The sequence below is a fragment of the Lepisosteus oculatus genome, chromosome 3 (assembly GCF_040954835.1).
Source record: "Lepisosteus oculatus isolate fLepOcu1 chromosome 3, fLepOcu1.hap2, whole genome shotgun sequence".
Lineage (NCBI taxonomy): Eukaryota > Metazoa > Chordata > Actinopteri > Semionotiformes > Lepisosteidae > Lepisosteus > Lepisosteus oculatus.
This window is the reverse complement of record NC_090698.1, coordinates 15,517,975-15,535,863: the sequence shown is the minus strand read 5'-3', so window position 1 is coordinate 15,535,863 and position 17,889 is coordinate 15,517,975. Positions and strand designations below refer to the sequence as shown.

The 17,889-nt window shown below is 37.9% G+C and overlaps 1 protein-coding gene across 8 annotated transcripts in view; it reads right to left on the bottom strand.

The window, feature by feature from the left end:
• nipbla (NIPBL cohesin loading factor a) overlaps positions 1 to 17,889 on the bottom strand; it is a 92,993-nt gene that overhangs the window by 60,895 nt on the left and 14,209 nt on the right. For 2 of the 8 annotated variants that reach the window (XM_069186926.1, XM_069186925.1), the window contains exon 2: positions 2,931 to 3,017. The exons of the other annotated variants lie outside the window; for them this stretch is intronic. The gene's annotated coding sequence lies outside the window, so the exon portion shown is untranslated. The remainder of the gene's footprint in view (positions 1 to 2,930; positions 3,018 to 17,889) is intronic. 8 annotated transcript variants of the gene reach the window in all.

Below are 17,889 nucleotides of genomic sequence, written 5' to 3'. Positions count from 1 at the left end.
AATTGTTTTAACTAAACAAGCACATTCAAGGTAATATTTACCAAATTTTGTCAATTTAAACATTAAAAATGAAAAAAAAGTTAATTACTAAACCATCAGTAAAATATGAGGAAAATCAATGGTATAACCCTTCTATTTAATTAAAAACGTTTCTGAAAGAAACTAAACACCCATGATTACATCCCACAGCTGTAGTTACTTTTAGGCTGCCGACTGAACTGCACACAGAACTCTGCTGAGTTCTCTTGTGCAGTGAGTGCTTCCATCTCGTGTCCACCCTGGACTCAAACTCCTGAGTGCAGAGACTGAGAGCTGGCGGGGACTCTTACCCTGTGACTCAAGTCCACTGGCACAAGGCAGCCTCTTAGAAGACATAGCCGTTTGATTGACCAGTGTGTTTACATTAAATACCATCTAGCTTAGGCCAAGTCAAAAAGTCTCTGAGACTAGACAAGTACAATTAGAAGTCAATTAGAAATTTAGTCAACAGACCAAATTAATCTGTGTCTGGCTGGTGGATGGATGACTATTCCGAACCCTTTAATAATATATACAAATATCGTTTTAAAACATTGTCAATTCAAACTCTGAATACCTTAGCATAATAAAGAGAACCATGACAAACAAACTAAGTATGAACCAAATAACACCAGTCTTATAAGTCCTGAAAAGCAAAGTCATTCATTTAATTCAATTCCGTAACTATCTTATTTGCAAATCTGAAACATTACTTATAATGCTGGCAAAACAAGGCATCTATAACTTCTGGCTGACTCATAGCTGTCCCTTTTCAAAATAATTTGTAACCAATATTTGAACAGACCGTAGCTTAGCCCACCACAATACAAGCAGTGATTCATATCAGTTTTTCAATTTTACTGAACTTCACTTTGATATTACGTGCACTATAGGCACAGGAACACCTTAAAGAGTTTAAATTAAATATTTACCACTAATGATTAGAGGTGCGCCGCAAGGTATTTGATAACACCGGGATTATATTTCTTATTTCTCCTGAAAAACATATGGTTATTCCTTAGAGTTGTCTTGCTAAGGCAATTCTACTTTCTAAAAGTATCCATATATTTTTACGGAGAATTAGAAAACCAGCATCAAATACTGCTTTACAAATCCATGGGGTTAGCTGTTGTAATATTAAGCGTTATTTACCATTGACGTTGTTAACAGTGGTACACGTCACATACTTAATTTCAATGACCCAGTGAACATGTGCTGTTTTTAGTTTTTCTGATTCTACTGTAACTCTAGTCGGGAAGGAAGTCTAGTCTTGATCGTGTTTTTAATTCCATTACTACCATTAGACATGCTTTGATTTTTTTCTTTTTTGCAAGTAAGATTGTCTTAAGCTGTTCAAGTCAATCTAGAATGTCTTGTCTCGGCAATGTTTTAAGCAAGTATTGAGGATTCTTTGAAGTTTTAGATAAAATAGCCAAGGGCAATTGAACATGCTAAACACGTTTATTAAGGTTGTGAATGTCAACTTTACTCATTGTAAAGAAAAAATGTTAACTTACAAGGACCTGTCAAATTTTGAATTTTACATTATCTTGCTAAGCAAAATGTACCTCCAATACCATTGTGAAAAAAGAACTAATAATTTAATGATTGGTAAAAATCTGCATCTTGCTCAATTGTTCTGTTACACTGTTCAGTGTTATTTCTAGTTCTTTGGTTCCAATAAAACAACAAAACAACAATTCATATAACTTTATTTTGTATACAACTCAATATGTTTTAGTAATCATGAAATCAAACTATGAGAGAGTTTCCATATATAAATATGCAAAATAGTTCGCGGTATACCACGGTACGTTTTCTAGAGGCAATCCAACCATTCCAATGACTGTTAGCAACATTACCTAAATGTCATTCATAAATCCAGATTATTACAGTAATATGCCTATTTCACACTAATTATTCATCTACTAGAGCCTTACTGAAAATGGACAGCAATGACAACACTGCACAAAAGCCATGCTCTTTTGTGTGTGCGTGTGTGTAGGCTTCCTCTCAGCAGGTTAAACATTTTGCAAGGCAGCCTGACCAACAGGAGGCATGGAAACAATCCCTGAAACTAGTACTCCCTAGGTTTGTCTGGTCTGAATGAGGCTTCCCTCCAGTGGCAACTGCTTTGTCCCTGCTACTTGTTAACCCAGTTCCACACTGCTCTCCAGTCACAGACTTTTTTCAGGCTGCTAATCAAACCCTACAAATACAAAGAAGAATTTTCTGCCTGCCCCTTGAAAAGCTTTCATCAAAATCAGAAACACATCAATTTAAGCATTTCGATGGTTAAAATCAAGGATTATTTGGCACAAACACTTAAAACTACGAACATAAATCAAGACACCCCAAGGGAAGTCACATTTCCCTGAGCTTCCCTGAGCTTTAGCATAGAAGCACTATGCTAAAGGCCGGGCACACACCAGGACAGTTTAGAGGCACAGTGAACCTAGCCAGCTTGTCTTTGACCCCCCCCGAAAAACCTCACACAGACAATTCATAGGAATTCGTGGCTGGTACTAGTAAAGCATGAATTTTAAAACAGACCTGGGTATAAGACTGAACTCTTCAAGGCCTAAAACATTACACAAAAAACTACACAGCAAACATATCAGTTAATGTGCTTAGTTCAAATACTGTATTCACCCTGAAATAAAGAGATGTTTTACTCTGCCACCTCTCAGAACACCTCTAAGTCTGTTATGAACAAATGGCACAGGGTAAGTTCACAAAGTCTCATGAAAAAACAACCTGTATTTGGACTAATGTATAAGATAACTGCAGCAATTGCAGAATACCTGTTCTGTTTCACTGCAAAATTACCAATGTATCTGTGATCTGGTAAAATATCTAATTATAAAACTAAAAGACATTCCCCAAGTGATTATGGAAAATCATCTGCCTACCTGAAACATCTCATCTGGTCTATCTGGTGAAGACTCTTAACTACAAAAAATCCACAGTATACCAGTTTGGTCTCCACAGTGTTTTACCTGGCAGAGACAGAACACCAGTTACAAAAGTTTCAAAGAAATTTCAAAGTCAACAACAACCAAGTATTAACAATACCTCTGCAGCCCAACAGCAGAGCACTACACAGTTTTTAGTTTTATCAGACCCTCTAGCATTCATGGAAGAATTAATGAAGAATTCACGTGATCAAATAAATTAGTCAAACTCAGAAAACCTCTGCATTATATAAGTTAGTGACTAAGTATCTTTCACGACAAATGCTTCAACTCTACATTTCAAACATACCGTTTTCTGCCTCTGTATTCTGAGAAATGTCTTCTGAAAAGTGTAAATTTTTCATATCCTTTTACCTACTAATACTGTCACAGCATTTAAAATATATTTCTAACAAGAGCATTACGATACTGATCTAAACAATATTCTAAATAATTCTGTTTGGCATATCTGCACAATTCAGTAACAGACTGTTAAAATATGCTGCCAGTTAACTTTTTTTTACCAGTTTTAACCTGTTTGTAGAAATGCAAAAAAACAAGAGCTTGACAGAATTATTAATCGATCACAGCAGATTTCAGGTTAAATGCAATTGTAAAAATGATGCAGAATCCTAGGACTCCTGACGTATCTATTAGATTCATAGTTTCTCTTGGTTTAGACAAACTACACAGTATTACTGGCCAACATATAAAGTATTTTATTACAGATCCTCTATAAACCCACCACTAAGACAATTCAACAGTTACCTAAAGGCATTTTCAGCCACTGATGCACATGGCCATCTCAATACTTTCATCCTTAAGTCTTTTTGGGGTCATAAAATCAGGCTGTCAAAATACAGAAAAATAAACTATGAGCAAACGCATGCAGTCTGAAAGGGACATTCTACTTCAGAAGGACAAAGCACTTAAAAATGACAAGTGAGAAAAGGACAATCTGAAAACACGGTTATAAAACGCTGGGCTCTGCATCACTTCTACAGAAGATCGACCCTCAAATCCTCAAAATGACACGTATTTCTTCCCCTCACCCCAGCAAAAAAATGGGTTTATCACCGAGTTTAAATATGTGGCCTTGTTTGGTGTCTGACCTGTACGCCAGATCTTAAATTAGGGATTTTCTTGATCCTGCAGCTATTTCAAATAGGTTGTCAACAGCTTTGAAAATACTAGAATTTAAGGCCAAAGACTGCTCAATACACTTTTCAATGGAATAAATAACAAACCTCAGCATGTAACACATATGGTATTATCTATATCCTCAAACAGCAAAACAAGGTTTAAAAACATAAAACGTATACTTTATTAAACTTCCTATCTTTCAGCCAGCCAGCTTTGTTCTGTGCTGCAGCCAGCTGTCTGACTCCATCTGCTGGACAGTACTTCTGAAGGTGCACATTGTCGCCATCGTTTTGAGCATTTTCAGCAGCAGCTTAAAGCATTCCATTATGAAACACTGAATTAAGACAGCACAGTTGATTGGCAGAGTGATCACCAAAAAACAAAGATTTTTGAAGAATCATCAAGAAAAAATGTAGGTTCTTGATCAACTGAATGTAGGCTCCTAACAATAAAAAAGAACCTGAGATTAAACTCATTCCATGTGACAGGCTAATTACACAGGTTCCTTATCAGCAACAGGTTCTACCAGCCAGAAAATCAAGGGTAGATCACTACAATGCCAATTAAGAGATGAAAATTAAAGAGTGACCTTGATACAAGAGAAATAACATACTATATTTTTATTTCCAAATTGATATTGAATGCTCTAAAATTAAAGAACCAAGTTCAGGAGCACAGTGTCTAAAGCTATGTTTTGAAAAAGGAAATTTGATTTAAGACTATTAAATAGCGAATACTCCTTAGTAAGGCTCAAACATGAGGCGACGACACACTCACATGACAGTGACAAACTCAGGTCAGTGAGCAGAAGCACAATGGCTTCATTAAGGTGCAGCAGATGATACACTTGTTTCATGCTCAATGGGGCTGAGATCACACATACTTGCAAACTGAACTATCCATGCCAGCTCTTCACCTCCAAAAAGTCATCAGGCAGCCTGGCTGGGTGTTACAGCTCCTCAACTATCTCAATCACGTGAACAATGGGTAAAAAAAGGTACTAGTGCAGAGAACAAAACACTATGTTCCTGTGCTTGTGGACAAACCAAATGTTTTTTTTTTATATATCCACAGTGTACAGCAAGAAAAACCAACCACAATTCAACAAGTGGAAATCCCAATACCCATTCCTCTCATCACCACCCAGGACAGGACACCTCACATTCAAATGTACTTAAAGAGTCTGCAAAACTGAAGTGTCAGTATAAAAGAAAATGGATCAAAGAAAAAAAACCTAAAAGGATGTCAGGGATTCCCATTTCAGACTCCAAGGAGCAAACCGCCCAGTCTCCACTTCCATACATTCATGGTTAAAAGTCTGAGGGAGTCTGAAACAAGCTACCCCACCATTCTGGTGAAACTATTCCCTGGCTGTATTTAAGAAAAGGCTGGAACATCAGATAAAACTACTGCCAAATGAGCTTGACAGGCCCAATGGCCTCTTCTCTTTTGAAACCTTTCTTCTATTAAGTTCTTCAGGAAAGCTGCATAAAATAAATATCCAAAATGGATATGGCCTTTTGACTGCAACACAAATGTTGACCATCTTCTCCGTCATCACAAATGCAAAGGGACACAAAATAACGTCAACTCCTGATTGATTGTGTTAAAAGCGTTAACGGCTCATATGAGGTACCAACACATCTCAACATTTCTATGCCTCTTTCAGTTTTCTATAAGATCCAAACCTGGTGCTTTGGCTAAACACAGGTGTCTTTCTTTCATATTTAGTGGCATCCCCGGACCTGTGACCTCTCACCACAGGCAATGAGGATGGCCGAAAGCATTACTGATAAAACTCTCCTTATTCCTGCTCTATGTTGGTGAATCCTGGTGTTGTCTCAATTTTTAATTGATAAAATGTCACCAAATTTGACAGGTTACACTTAACTAATTGTATGGCTAGTACACTCCAACAGAAGATATTAGCATCAATTAAATAAGGTACATCACAGTAAATCCTTGAATCCTGTCAACCTGCATTATCGGTATTACCTTCTGTGTCCTGTCAAAACACAGCTCTTTTTATTTACTTCTTGTTGACTTATGTACACAGCCTGAAAACCAAAAGAAATTTAAATGTTCACAGAACACTGAAGGCAGAAACATCCAGGAAATTTAAATATGCTCACATGCACGCTTTGCAGATGAGTGCTCAAATGTACTTCAAAGCATTTGTCTGCATGACTCAGTCTTCCCAGCGATAAAGAGAATGGCATAACCCACTTAAGGATTTCACTTAAATCTTCCATTTAGAATCGAGTATTAAATAGAAAAAAGGCAATTACTACTTGACTGCTGAATTGAGCAGTCTATAAATAAGCGACCATCTGAATCCCTAAACAAATATATACTCATGTATGGTAGTAGAATTTTTTACTTTGGTTTTATTTCCTACAGGATTGACCATAGAGCTCAGCAATTTCTGACAATGGATACTGTGAAGTGTTTCTGCTAATGTGTTTGACCTCCACAGGCATACCGTGCTAGATATCTTATTTCCTTCATATATCAAATCCCCAGCTCCATAAAGACAGCAGTCTTATTTATAAACATATTTACACAACTTCCATCAAACAACTAAAAAAAATGACAATGCTCAGTTTATGAGATAGAGCATGCACAATAAATGTAACTGCAGTCACAGATTTTCCAGAATTGATATATACAGCATAAAGTCTAGCAATGTGACAGATGCCTATTTATAGGCATAATGCACATTTTGACACAAAAATGACACTGAAAACCAGATGCTACCTCAGCATTTATCATTAGCATAACTCTTGACCCCACTTATTAAATGCTTCAAGTCTACTCAAACTCTTAACACGTACAAAAAAAAAAACAAAGCAGGATTATCTTTTAATTTAAGCACCTATATTTCATTTTCCAAATATTTTTAAAAAGTAAATCTTGCTAAGGATTAATTTAAGACTTGCACTAGAAAGGAGAGAAATTCACTGAACAATGTTGCAACAGTCCTAAACTTCCCATTAACTCCTGGCCATTGTGGGTGCTTTTTACAAAATGGGCAACTCAATAAAGAAGGGATACACAGCACCGTCCTATCAGGTAAGAGCAACACGCAAAGCATGGGACACTTCCAGCTGGAGACAATCTAGTAAAATTGTTGTAATACCCAGTGTAACACAAAAAAAGACTTTGTGGATTCCAGAGCTAAATATACCTTACGCTTTCTTTGATATCATGAATATCCTACATTTTTCTTAATCCTTTATCAAGCCATGCAATAGAGATTTTGCAACATTACAGAGCTTTTTAAGCAGCTGCTTATGTCTCACTTTTTCTGTACGCTGCATTAAATTTGATGATTTTGGGGTTCTGGGGCAATGCCATGATTTGGGCTGCATGCATGTTAATGTTCAAGATATGCTACATTATGGGGAAATCAGGACGAACCACAACCTCAGTGTAATAAAAAAAAACGTACAATGTAATGTCACGTGAGCATCATTACAGTATTAGCTCCTTACAGCTTTATAACAAGTTGGGATATCACCGTGCACTTGGATATCCCACAAAAAGTTTATATTCCATGTTTTCCTCATCCACTAGTAGGGCGATGTATATTGGTAAAAAAGATGCGTATAATTATTTTAGAAGTTAGTTTTAATAATATTAATACAGCGCTTCACTGGCCATTCCATTCAAAGTGCTTTACAGGTTATGGGGACTGCCCTCCACCACCACTGATGTGCAGTCCCACCAGGATAAGTTACATAAGACGCAAAGGTATTCTGGCACAGAGGTGCTGGGAAAGATGGCTTTCTGTGTAAAACTTGTGTACACCTGAGTAGAGAGATGTAACCCAAGGAATGGGGTGTTAAGAAATAATTGGGGCATATTAAAACATTTTGCACAGGTATAAAGTACTTTTTTTTTAAACAGAAGGTTATTAACAATGAGACCAGTTCTCTGACCAAAAGTAAAGAATGAATGAGTAAATTAGTAGAAACTGTAGTCTGGACAAGTAAAAATCATTGTTTTGCCATTTCAGATTTCAGAAAATAACTGGACAAAAGCAAACACCATGACTCCTAATTTCAGCTCTCACTTCTGACTGTGGACTCTTTCCTGAGAACAGACTAAAAGCTTGCACTGAATAAAAGCCCACCAAACTGGATCAATGACCAATGAGACATCTGAGCCTTCTTTGAAGTATTCACTAAACTAGCACTGCTAAGAAGTACAAACCAAGCAAGTGGCAAACCAAATAAAAACCAGAAGATACAAATTCTGGCTGCAATGATCACTGGAATTGTAGAAGTCTGGCAACCTCAAGTCAGAGCTGGTGTTAAAGAAGGGTCTAGTTTGGTTACAGTGCAGGGCTGGATGTTAACAACCTAAGAAAAAAAAAAGGTTGTGTTAGCTTTTAGGAATGCCAAATGCTAGAATGCAGATATCCAGCAAAACAATTATTTTGAGAAGCTTATATTATTTTTAAGCTACACAGCTTGAAAGGGTTGGCACACCATGCATATCTTCTACACGGAGTGAGCAAGCCAGAAAAGGACAAACAGAATGTGAGCATGTATGGTTAAGAGTGTGGAGCTGTCAATCTAGGGATGTGCATTATACAATTTTACCATTACAAGTAAGACCTCATTTAGAATACTGTGTAGAATTCTGTACCACGTTAGAAAAAAAAATCATGCTGCTCTGAAATCAGCCCTGAAAAGAGTAACTAGATATATAAAGATGTTCAAGTAGGTTCTGCGGCAGCATGCGGCTGCAAAGGAAAAGGTATGGGTTTATTCCCTGCTGAACGGAGAGGGCTGCTCCACAGATGTGTCCATTTTCGTTTCCTTTCAGCAGGGAATACACCTTTACCAGTTCCTTTGCAACCATTTATATATCCTTAGGCTCAAAATCAATTCCTACACTGACAGGATAAAAACTCTTCCTGGTCTACAGAAAGGAACAGTATAAGAGTACTGAATTCGGGTATTCAAAATACCTGTTAGAATCAAAAGTGAAAATGAAAGGACTAGAGGAAATGACGGAAAAGTGCATTTGAAATTGGGACGAAGACACTTTTTTTTTTTTACTCAGTGGGTTGTTGGAGCATTGAACAAGCTTTCCAGTCATGAATCTGACAGCATTTATTTCAAGGAACTATTAAGTGTGTTAAATAACATTTGCTGATCTTGGCCATGTGGTTGAGTAATGTTATGAAAGCGAATTTTTCAGTGCCTGAAAATGTTAACACCCTCCTTCCTTGCTCCAAATAGGGTGGGGGGGGGGGGGATACCACTTAATTAAATTCAGTTTCTGCTGTCAACAATCGCTAATCGTACTTTTCAGAATAACACCATAAAATGTTTTGAAATGTAAAGTATTCTTGTCTTAAAAGAGAATCACCTGCTTACAATTCTGTTAACTTTCAGTTTCTGTCTAGGCACAGGTGGAGCTGAATTTGCCTTAGTAAACACTTTTTCAAAAATAGGCCTGATCTTCAGGTTACTATACAGTCCTCTCACCTACACTGGACTCATTCCAAGAGCTCTGGGAGCGGGGGTGGGCTGTCCCCCAGCTTGTTTTTACATGTGACCAGAACCACAAGCCCTGCTCTATTTACAAATCAAATCAGAGAGACTGCAAGACCCCTGGAGGACAACAGGATCATTTAAACAAGTGCACAAACATAAGGGAACAAACTGAGTGCACACAGACGAGGAAGAGTATATCACAGAAGGTTGCAGGGTGGAGTTACACACACCTTTGTCTTTGATGTCACATCGAATACAGGAGCTTCAGATACAACTCGCATAATAGCCCAGAGAACACATTTTCACATTTACTTAAAAGTGCATCTGTGGTCTGGGCTGTTTGAAAATCTTCGACACTTTCTTAAAAGCTTTTATTAGAAAAAAATGTTTTGCCAAACAATGTTCCCAAAAACTTTCCAGAGAAAAGGTGATAAAATAAACTTAAAATTCTTCCTCTGTGGTTTCCTAAATCATGTACTCTACATTACTGATATTGCAAACCTTGTCCCATCTCAGCTAAAACATTTCTTAACTTCTAAAATGAGATTTCTATTTATTTCTTAAGTTGGATGATGCCCTTAAAGAGGCCGACTTATAGCACAGAACATGTATGTTAAGTATAATTGCAAGGAACACTCAAAGGGACAGTAAAGTGTCACAATCATATTAAGGACTATATGGCATAGTCCTTTTTATAAAATGTTTTTTGATTTTCAAAGTGACAACCATTACTCTCCCTGGACACATGAAAACCAAATCTCACCAGAAATGAAGCACAAAAGCCTGTTTCTGAAAACCTGATATTTTTAAAAGGCAGCAAAAAAAAGTCAATCAAGAAAAAATAAATTATTTTTCATAGAATCTAAAATGTAAAAAAGCTCATCCATATACTCTTAGTGAAAAAAAATATTTGACTATAAAAGCAAGATCTAAACTTTTACGGAAATAGCATTTATTAGATTATCTTTTGTATATATTTGACTTTAAACAGTTTTCAAGACAGAAAATGGGGAACCATCAGTTAGCTGAGATCTTTGATCTTCTCTGATCTGATGTTGCCCAGGAGGATGGACCGGTCCTCCTACTCCAATATATATGGAAAGACATTTTCTGCAGAAGATGCCATGAACGAGACTGCAAGACAAGCATGTCCTCTGAGTGATCTTGAAATGGCTAGAGGAGAAACGTGCCTGCGCGCTACTGGATATTTATTTGCAGATGATAGAGAATTTCGTTTCTGGTGAATGCATTCTTAAAAATTAAGTTCAATATCAGGACAAAGTGTACTTTATTTTAATATAAAAACATTCAAATCCACCGATATAAAAACTTTCAATCAGAAATGCCTTTTATATTTTAAATCATATGTACTCACTAATGCTTAAAGAATTTGATTGTACTGCTTCGACAAACAATTTAAAGCAAAAAAGGAGTAGAAATGAAAGTTTTACCCCTACCCGTTTTAATACTGGTTTACGAAAACATTTGTGCATTTCTTGTCTATCAGCAGGCCTGTCTTTAACTGGTTTTGCTCTTATCTGACTGGCAGGAAGCATTTTGTCTCCTTTGATCCTCATAAATCCCCCACAGCCCAAGTCAACCATGGTGTCCCTCAGGGTTCAGTCTTGGGCCCTTTACTTTTCATTATTTTTATGCTACCTCTCGGGCAAAATATACACAAACATGGTCTTTAGTTTCACTGTTAGGCACATGATACAAAGCTGTATGTTAAAACTTCATCCCCCTCGGGTCTCCCACTCCATCACTTATCTCTTATCTCTCACAGTAATGGTGGTTGGCTTCCCCATTCACATGTCAGCCTTAGTCAGGAATCCAGGAGTAACACTTGATCCTCTCCTGGCTTTTGAACCAGATTTGAAAACTTTGATTAAGATATCTTTCTTTCACATTAGAAATATTGCCCGCATTAAGCAATTTACTCAATGTCCAATGCTGATTGCCTGATTCATGCATTTATTACATCAAGGCTTGATTTCTCCAGCTTACTGTATGGGCTCCCTAACTCTCTTCTCAACAAGTTATAATATGTTCAAAACCGCTTGACTACTTACTCACACCAGACCCTGGCAGCATATTACTCCTACATGTAAGTCTCTACATTGGTTGCCTATAAAGTCACATACTCAATACAAGATCTTGTGGCTGACTTTTAAGGCTCTCAACAATCTGGCCCCATAACACATCTCTGAACTCCTCCATGTTTACACTCCCCTCACAGGCTCCGTCCAGTTAAGGCCAGTCCTCTACGCGCTGTCCCATCTCATGTGCCATCTCTGTCGCTACTCCACTGTTGTGGAACGACCTTCCTCAGACGTCACGAGAGACAACTCTTCAAATCTGAACTGAAAAGTTACCTTTTTACCAAAGTCTACACCTGATTGCCAACAGCCAATTAGTAAAAGCCTGTATGCGTTTGTGTTTTTTTCCCCCCATTTAATCTTATTGCTCTTATTGTACTTTCCTGGTCTTTCTTTTTATTCAAGATGTACAGTGTCCTTGGGTTTGGAAAGGAGCTTTATAAATAAAAGTTATTATTCCCATTAAACAGTCCACTTGATCCAACGCGAAACAAAGCCTCTCCAGCCCTACCAAAGTGAGGCTGACATATGGGAAGACACTTCCTCACAGCTCCTTTTAAGCTCCCAGCTGTGCAAAAACTTTACTTACAAACAAAATCCAAATGAAACTTCATACCGATTGGATGCTGCCTGAAACCGTTCCACACCTTTAATGTTTTGGTTAAATTTGCGGTCCAATTGCAGATCACCTCAACACGGAGAAATGAATCCAACACTTCCGGTTGACAAAAGAGGATTCGCTCCATCAACCATTTTCACAAAACAGAAAAACCATGTTATCTACCTTTCCAGAAACTTGATTATTACATCTTGTTTTCCATTTACTTAATATTCAACATGCAAGAATTATTTCATTTTAATTTTTCTATTTTTATAAAATATGACATTGCTGTGTTGAGTTGGAATAAATAAGATCTCTGCCATTCTCAGCCTTTTTAAACAGCCAAATTAAATTTTTTAATAGGCAACTATAGAGACATTCAAACTGTTCGCTTACTGAATTATAGTATTTTACAAATTCAGACTTATTCTGTTTTGCTTAAACTCCTTATTTTGCATAAATCACTTCTCTTGAAGCCTAAGTGATTTGTCCCCCAACATTTTAGCATAAGTGCCAAGTTTCATACCACTAAGCTATAATTGTTTTGTCAAATGTAGCTCTTGTAGCAGTGGCTCTGGCAAGTACTTTATTAAAATCACTTTTTCACACCTTTGGAGGTCTGTACCTTTCAAAGCTTTTTACCTCCACAAATTTGAACGCAATTGCCAAAAAAAGCCTATTCATATGGAAAAAGAAAACTGAAGCCAAGCACAAATAAGCCAAATAAATGCCAAATTTCAATAATAAAATCAGTGCTTATACGGTTATTTTGGATGTCTAGCTACATCAGGGTCTTTTCAGTAAGGAGTCAGGGCCATAGCATATAGGCGCTGTTTAGAATGAACAAATGCTCAAACTCAGATCAGCCTTCACAGTGAGCTTTCAGGGGAATAACACAAGAAGAAGTTACCAAACCCAGTGTTTTCTGAATGAAGTTCTAACATGACAGTTATGCAACAGTGGGCAGAGCAGCCTGCCACTGAGTCAGATGAGCTTGTGATGACAGACTGCCACACCCTCATCCACAGACTGGGCTCCAAAGGTACAACAGGCACAAATGGCCACAATTATTGCAGATGAGCCACTGTCTGCAATTTGCCAATGTCAATGGACTCTTCCTTTAAAGTCAGAATAAAATTCCATAAGCAAGTATGACTGTAGTTTTTATAAATATGTATAAATTCTTGCACATTTACAGAAAGTACTTAAGGAAAACTCTCTCACCACAAGCAAAACTCCAGTGCCATCCAGATGGGGGCGTACGAACCAGCAAGGGGAGGCCCAGATTTTTAAATGCTTTATGAAAAGCAGGTGGCAACTGCAAAGTGTTACTTGTATGTGTAGATGACATTACATGCATTTATGTTTTTTCGAAGAGCCATATGCAGTTGTTAGGGCTATTCTGATAAGTTAATTGCTTGTTATTTTAAAACAAGATATTAATCAGTAGACCAGAAAATAGAGACAAGGCTGTCTGCAACCTGATGAGCAAAGCCAAACCATTAATATTCACTTTCGATAGTCAAGCGCAAAGACTGCCACCTGGCCTCCCATCACTTCCACAGTCAAGAACACCGAGACCTGGCCAGGAGCGTGCCCGGCATTTAAATGGGACACAGGCAACAGCCGATGAAACTCACAATATACCATCTTGTTGCCAACACTGGATAATTTTCCGTACCACAAAAAAAGTTGCAAGGCACCCTGCACATGGCTTTTGACAAAAAAGTCATTCAAAAAGAGTTGATCACGACTATAAAAAGAACTCCACTGACTCTCCTCTACTCCCCTAGAGCCAGCTGTCTGTGCTGGGCCCTCCCTGCTCTGGCCCTGATCTGTGCCCCTCCTCCGGGAGCTGTTGGGCTGCTGGCGCCCGTCACCTCGCGCCCGGCGGAATCACGGAGAGGAGCTGAAGGGCTGTGCATGAGGCACACGTGCCAGAGTAGACACCGTTAAATTTCTGTCCTTCTTCCTTGACTTCTGCTGCTGCTGGGCACTGCAACTCGGTGACCAGTTCACATCAGCGGAATGGCACAACAAACAAATACGCGCAGTCTGCATGCGACACACATAGCTGCTTCAAATCAATGCGATGACACAACAGCCTGCAATTATTAAATGACTATGTTGTTGCATGAATAGAAATCAGTAAGAAATCTCAGTATGTTGGTACTAAATACTGCAGTTCTGTTTTCAGACCATAATTATTGGTGTAACCAAATACCATCACAACACGAGTTGATACAGTATCATCCAGGGGACCAGTGGTTAACCCATCCGCCTCTATGCTATTTCCAGTACAGTTCTAACTGTAAAGGTGTACATGTCCACAAAGCATTGACCAATAAGAACATAAGCAAAATTACACACAAGCCAAGTTTACAGTACATGTACGGAAAGAAAGAAAATGTACAATATAACAGAGGCAAACTGACACACGTTTAATTGTCCATGTATTGTTGTCAGGTTAAAAACTCCCACCTGCACTGGGCTCACAAATAAAAAAAGGTTTGAAGAAAAAGATCCTACATTGTTATGGAAACAGACTGCTGCCATAATAAAAGTTATTAACCGTGGGGTTACCTTCATGAAAACGTAATTGGATCAACTGTTTTACATTAATATACTTTCATGTGTCTGTCACCAGGCAAAATAACAACACTGTGGTTCTTTTCCATTGGAGCTATTCCCCCCTTTGTGCTGTACATGAACCTGCTCCACAACCCATGATGGGTGCCTCACTGGTGGGCTGTGGTCTGCTGATTGAGAATTACTGGTCTGGGTTACTGTTACTGGAATTGCTATGTTTCCTGTAGGACATTCATTTCAGCTCAAGCTTCAAGATACAGAATTGTACCTTTGGGTTTAGATCAGAAACGCACACACTCTGTTGAAAGCATTTACAAACAGAGATTCAGATGCATCTGGCTGTGTGGGCAGCAAATAAGATGTTTTTGACAAACAAGAGGGTCATTTTACATTTTCAAACATTACCTAAAACACACGGGCAACATTGGGGAACATGGCAAAGTATCTTATCATGAAAACTATTTTACCCTTTAGTTTTAAATTTTAGGTCCACCCTTTTGATTACTAGACAGTATTTGAGAAAGGTTTTTAAAAAAAAATTAAAAGGAATTTGATTTTGTTTAACCCAAAAGGCACATTTGCTCCCTTTTGCTACAATTCGTCGACTTTTGCATAACGTTTACTGCGCATTCAATCTCCTCCTAAGCTTATGATGTACTACTCTTTGCATGTTATTTTTTATTAATCTGAAAATAATTAAAAAGTAGCTTTTCCTCTTAATATAACGGGATGAATTTGCAACAAACAGTAAAATATCTTTTAATTCAAATATTTTTGTTAATGACAGTTATAAGAAACGGGCAAAAACCTTACTGCCAGAGCTCTCCTAGCACTGAGGACTCCCATTGCAGGGTCATTGTCTGGCAAATCAGGGCTCAGAGGCTGTTATTTGTGGTAAAACGGCAAAGTGAGCATCTTTTTCTAGGCTTCTAACTCTAAGGGAATTGATCGGACAATGCAGCAAGGTTGTGATCACTTGGAGGAGTGAGCTCATTGAGAATTTTCACTGATCTTTCCAAATGCCTGGACACTAGAGATGTCAGTGTCACAATGAGGCAAAGGCAACAGTGACTGGTAAAGTTGAAGCTCTCCGTTAACTTGGGTAACTCTTAATTCAAAGCCAGACCGTAATTCTAAACTAGCCAACATTCTCTAATAAGGTTGGAAAAGTAAGATTGCAACAATAGCTAACTTACTCTATGGCACAAAGGTTTATAGTCTTCAAAATCTGCACTTCACACATTAACACTTAAAAAAATTAGTAACAAAACAGAGGAAGATCTAGATACATGAAAAGAAAAATAGTCATATTAATAAAAGGTAGTTCCACTTTCACAATGAATTCATCTCTCCTTTAATTCAAAACTCAAAGAGGCATTCATTTCACTCAAAGTGTAACCCCTTAAATATATAATATTGCTCACAACACCAGTTTGCAGAAATATAACACTGATATACAACTGTATGTAATTATATGTATACATGCATATTGAAATCCACTGCAACTCCATTTTTACTTTTCTCTGACCACCCTGATGTGGCTAACACATCTTTCTGGTTCCTTCACCTACTGTTCCTTGAGAGGAACAAAACAGAACGGCTGTCCCATCAGGGGTTATCAAGCCAGTCTAATAGCCACCACAGTCCATCAAGGTATACAAGTCTCTTCCAAATAAGCCCTTCCTCACTAAAATGTGCACCCTTAGAAGAGACTGTCTGATACAGCACTGAGAATACGAGTGAGAAGACAAAAGCTAGTGAGTGGCAGCTGTCTTTCACATTACGGAATGCCTCAAGTAGATGCCCACGTAGAAGGCAGATATTTTTACATCAAGAGCAAAGGAGTTTGGAAATAGAGCTCCACTATGTTGGGAACATGACAGACCTCCATGTAACTGTTTAAGGCACTGGGAAAGGGGCTATTTATGACAAGTCACCTCATCAGATAAACCAAGCAAATGCTGAGTTACAGTGCACTATAGAGGCGCAGCTTTCATAAGTGATGACCCCTCACTGTGATAAATGTTTTCAATTGGTCACAAAACAGGAAGGGAATAAATGTCTTCCACTAGTGTTACTAATGCAAGCTGTAAATGCTACACTGCAGTTCGCAAGGCCTGGAAAGAGGGAATCTCCCAATTCAACACCACCCTCCATCCAACATTCCAACTCGCACATTAGTGCGTCCACTGAAGCTGTAGCTACTGTGCACAAAACATCAGAAATGTGTTTCCCCTATTGAAAGACTCTTTTCAAGAGCTATCTCTTTGCAACCCTATGAACACAACTGGGTTTATAAAACATGTTGCCCCTGACTGTAAACAATTATTGGAAAGAACTCTAATTTTGTTGTGCACATTAAATATTCATTTATTCCAAAGATCGCAATGTCTGAAATACAAATGCTTTTCAGACTAAAACAGTTATAGAAACAACTGAATACAGTATACTTATAATTAAGGCAAGGCAATAAAAAAATGTAACCTTCAACTTTTATACAAAAGACTGACTGAAGTAACATTTCAAACTGAAGATACACACTAATCTGCACCATGTGGGAAGAAATGAGTTTCAAAACGGGTTATGAATTGTTCATGCATACCCATGGATTCTGGTTTTAATTACTGGTCCCTAGTCAAAATGCAAAACTAGTTTTAATTGAAATAGTAATCTTTACTTGATTGCACAATCTGAAAACTAATATGCCAAACCAAACAATCAAAGCATCAAGCCTCTCCAGTCAATCATTTTAACTCCTCCAAGTATAAGGAATTCAAACATTGGCTTTCTGAAGCTGCAATCCATCCACACAGTGCACAGAAGGAAACAAGAAATAATCCCGAAAATGTTGAATGCATACATGTATAATGAAATACGCCAGGGTGGACTTGGATTCCACTGTGAGAAACATTTTCAGAAAACACTGTCATTGGCAGATAGGGTGAAATGCATATCAATCACCCATCACATGACCA